Consider the following 4,518-nt stretch of genomic DNA (forward strand, 5'->3'; position numbering starts at 1 on the left):
CTCATAAGGGAGTGCTGCTACATCGACTGACAAATAGCCTGACTTGCAAGGGAGTGCTGCTACATCGACTGACAAATAGCCTGACCCGCAAGGGAGTGCTGCTACATCGACTGAGGGTTTGGTTGGGGCAGGCAGTCTATCATTATTAAAAAAAAATAATTCCGGTCTTGCATTTTAATTTTTACTTTTTGTCAACAAAATATGGAAAAAACTTTCGGACAACATCTAAGGGTTCTATATATATATATATATATATATATATATATATATATATATATATATATATATATATATATATATGTAATATATATATATATATATATATATATATATATATATATATATATATATATATATATTTATATATATATATATATATATATATATACATGTATAGCATTAACCTTGTTGATAAATTCAGAACTCTAACAATAAAAACAAAATTATTTACGTTGGAATCTACATAACTTCAAAAATTTTATGTGTTTTTAAAATTTGATTGTAAACAAGAAAAAATATATTTATAATTTTTTTTAAATCATTGTAAAAGTAACCCTATTAAATGAAATGAGCTATTATACAATTATTTTAGATTTCAAAATTGCCCTTATATTTTTAACAGGGTTTAGGTCTGGTCTTTGTGGCGGCCATTTAAGGATATTAGCTTTACTTTTTTTTGAGGAACTGTTGTGTCGCTTTGCATGTGTGTTTAGGGTCGTTGTCATGGTGAAAAAAAAATTTGCGATCAATTTTGGAAATTTGGAACCCAATCAAGACACAACTTCCCTGTCATTATACATTCAACATTCACCAGTCGTCCCACACTATTTGAATCAAAACCCCCGAGCCATAGGCGAGCCACCTCCATGCTAGACTATTTTTGTAAGATTTCTATCTAAGAGTGCATCACAAGGTCTGCACCAAACTCTTTGTCGTTTTTTAAGCCAAGTATTTGACATTTATGCTTATCAGACCATAACACTAAGTTCCAAAATGCCTCACACTTGTTAATATGCAGTTTTGCAAATGCTAAAAGTTTTTCTTTGTTTATACGACTAATGAGGTGTTTACTTATCTGGAGAAGGTTTATTTAAACCACCTAATTTATTAAACCACTTAAATTAAATCTTATCTGTACAGTTCGATAGGAAACATTTAATTTAAGATTTTCAACAATCTGCCTTTTGGTTATTGTTAAATTCTTTATTTTTATCAGTGCAATTAGGATATCGGTTATTGTTGAAGTCTTAATGGGGCGACCAAATCTTTTCTGATTTTCAGCTGAACCAGTTGTTTTACACATCTTCCTAACACCACTTACTGATATTTGATATTTTTCATCATATTGCTTGTAGGTTATGCCCTTTTTTCGATCAAAAGTGACCCGAAATCTGATGTCCAATGAATAATTTTGATGATGAACCATTATTATTATTTTTCTAAAAACCATTATTAACTTTTTCTGAAAATAAATTCCAAAAAATATAGTTTAAAATGCTTATTGTTAATAACTTTAACAAAATATTTTTGATGTTAATACTTTTAAGTAAATAGTTATTGACAAAGCATTATATTTCATAATAAAAATGTAGATGTTTTTTACTTTTGTCACTTTTATTTTAGGCAGAAAAACTGTAAGTTAGCAAAGTTCATTTAATAGAGTTACTTTTGCATTGAGTTAAAAAGAGTTATAAATGTTTTTTTTTCTCTTTGGAATCAAATTTAAAAAAAAACATAAAACTTTTGCAGTTATATAGATTCTGACGTAAATAATTATATGTATATATGTATATATATATATATATATATATATATATATATATATATATATATATATATATATATACAGTAAACTCCCGGTTATTCGAACCTCCAAAGGGTATAAGAATTTATTTCGAATAACCCAAAACTCGAATAACTGAATATGCTCTTTAAAATGACCTACTTTAAGTTTCTTTCAAATTTTAATTAAAGTAGAAAGTAAAAAAGAAAAAGACCCTTGGAATTTGGTGCTACTTCAGTTTTATCCTTGTAAAATAATAAATATATTACAATTCATTGAAAATATAGTTCATTTTTTATTTTTATTTTGCTTAATTGTTCCTTAAATGTGTTTTTTTATCTTCAAGGGGAGCAAAAATTGTTTAGAATAACCGAAATTTCGAACAACTGCAGGTTCGAATAACTGCATTTCTACATAACAGCATTTGCATGAGTTTGTTAAAGATAATTCACAGGAAATGAAAATGTAATTTATTTATCTATTTATTTTATATATAATAATAATAATCCATTTATTTAACCATAAAATATGAAGTTTACAATAATATTTATAAACTCACATAAATAAGGTTAGCTGTCACTCATATAGTTAAAAACTAGTCAATGGAGTGATACCTGAACCTATAATTATAAATTATATATATAAATATGTTATATATATGTATATATATATTTATTTTTACTTTTAAAATTTAATAATAATTATACTAATTTGATAACATTTTTTTTTTACATTTGCTTTCAGACTACTAATGGTACGAGTTTTGTTTTTTGATTTAGATTCTGTATCTCAATGATATCCTGGCCTATCGATCCGATCTCCTGTTAATTGTATTTTTATATATTGCATAAATATATATATGCAAACACTCACACACATAAATTTTAAAGAAAATATTAATATTTTTATATATATATCTATAAGTTGTATATTTTAAGCTTTTTTATATTTATCATTGTATATTACTGTTTGTATTAAAAATTGATTTTGAAAATATTGCGAGGGCAGAGTTCAAATTACAATATAGTTTTATTTGCGAAATCAATATATATATATATATATATATATATATATATATATATATATATATATATATATATATATATATATATATATTTATATTTATATATATATATATATATATATTTATATATATATATATATATATATATATATATATATATATATATATATATATATATATATATATATATATATTATAGCAACGTTTAATTACGTTTAATAATATTTTGCGATATTTAAAACAGCACATTTAAGCGTTGATTCAACGTTATATTTCAACCTTTAATCGACGTCTTTGAGTCACGTTAAATCGACGTTTTACTAACAACGTTACAAATCCTTGCAAAATAGACTGCTTTAACAGCGTTTATGCAACGCTTTTTAGGTAACGTTTTTTCAACGTTAAGTCGCAACGTTTATACAACGCTTTTTATGTAACGCTTTTTCAACGTTTAGTTGCGACGCTTTTGTAACGTCATTTAGTAACGCTTTTTCAACGTTACGCAATGACGTTTAATTAACGTCTATTAAACAAAGTTACATATCTTTGCAAAATCGATTACTTTGTCAACGTTTCCGCAACATCTTTTGCGACCGGTTTTCAACGTTGATTCAACGTTGTCATGTTTGCTGGGATATTGGTCTTCTTAAAACAAAGGTGTCCTCTGTAATAGGTGTTTTGTATAAGTCAAGACCTTTTCTCGATAGTAAATCACGTAATTACTTAGTCAGCTTTTGTACACAAATGTTGAATGGACCAGCACCAATAAAACAAAATTGCTAAAATTGCAAAGTCTGCAAAACCATTCATGCAAAACAATTAGTTATTTAAATAGGTCAGTAAACCCGGCCCAAGTGATGAAAAGCATGATGGTTCTAGATATTGAGAAACTTAACACATTACAGATATTAATTTTTATGTATAAGTATAAAAACAATCTTCTATCAAGCGTTTTTTCAGATAATTTCTTGATATCATTTTCTGAAAAATATAATCTGCGTTCAAATACCAGGTACGACTATCACCTAGGGAAAATTAAATAACAGCAGTCAAGTTTTTTAAATACAAACCGTGGTCCATCAATATGGAATCATTTCCAAAATAAAAATATTAAAGGCCTAAAAAGCATTTCATCGTTTAAACGACAAACTATAATGCATCTTCTTAATTCCTGACGTATATATTATAGTTTACAGTATTTGTTTTCAGATTTTTTAAATTTTTTATTTTTTTTTCTTATGTGTTTTAATATTTTTTTGTTTTCAATTTTTTACACTAAAAAAAAATGATTTTTGCTTTTTTTATTATTGAATTTTTATTTTACTTTAAAAATTAAAGTTTTTTTTTAATGAGTGACTAAAGGGGCTCTATGAAAAGGTTGTGATGATAAACGCATCATCCTTACCCTCTTTGAGTCCCTGACTGATTATAACAGTATCCAGATTTTGGACTTAGGTTCGTCCATAAATTACTTCACACTTTAGGGAGGATGGGGAGGGGGTAATGAGATAAGGGTGATGTTTTTGTGACAACTCATACGGAACTTATTAGTAAGAGTTATTATGTTGTGACGAGAAAGGAGGGGAGGGGGGGGAGAGGGGTCTCAAACGGTCAAAATTTGCGTGACCTGATATGTGGACGACCCCTTATTAAGTATATATTATTATTTAGCCATATTGTTTACCCCTGTTGTGTGAATTATGAGAATTAT

General features: G+C 26.7%; 1 long non-coding RNA gene across 3 annotated transcripts in view; it reads left to right on the forward strand.

Annotated features, from left to right (window-relative positions):
- Positions 1 to 2,783, forward strand: part of LOC136082270 (uncharacterized) — a 20,377-nt gene extending 17,594 nt beyond the window's left edge. For 2 of the 3 annotated variants that reach the window (XR_010639543.1, XR_010639542.1), the window contains exons 5-6: positions 2,130 to 2,248; positions 2,563 to 2,783. This is a non-coding gene — a long non-coding RNA (uncharacterized LOC136082270). Of the gene's footprint in view, positions 1 to 2,129; positions 2,249 to 2,527 lie in introns of all 3 variants that reach the window. The other variant, XR_010639544.1, reaches the window with a different exon arrangement.
- The last annotated feature ends 1,735 nt before the right edge of the window (positions 2,784 to 4,518 follow it).

Source organism: Hydra vulgaris, chromosome 07 (assembly GCF_038396675.1).
Source record: "Hydra vulgaris chromosome 07, alternate assembly HydraT2T_AEP".
NCBI classification, from domain to species: domain Eukaryota; kingdom Metazoa; phylum Cnidaria; class Hydrozoa; order Anthoathecata; family Hydridae; genus Hydra; species Hydra vulgaris.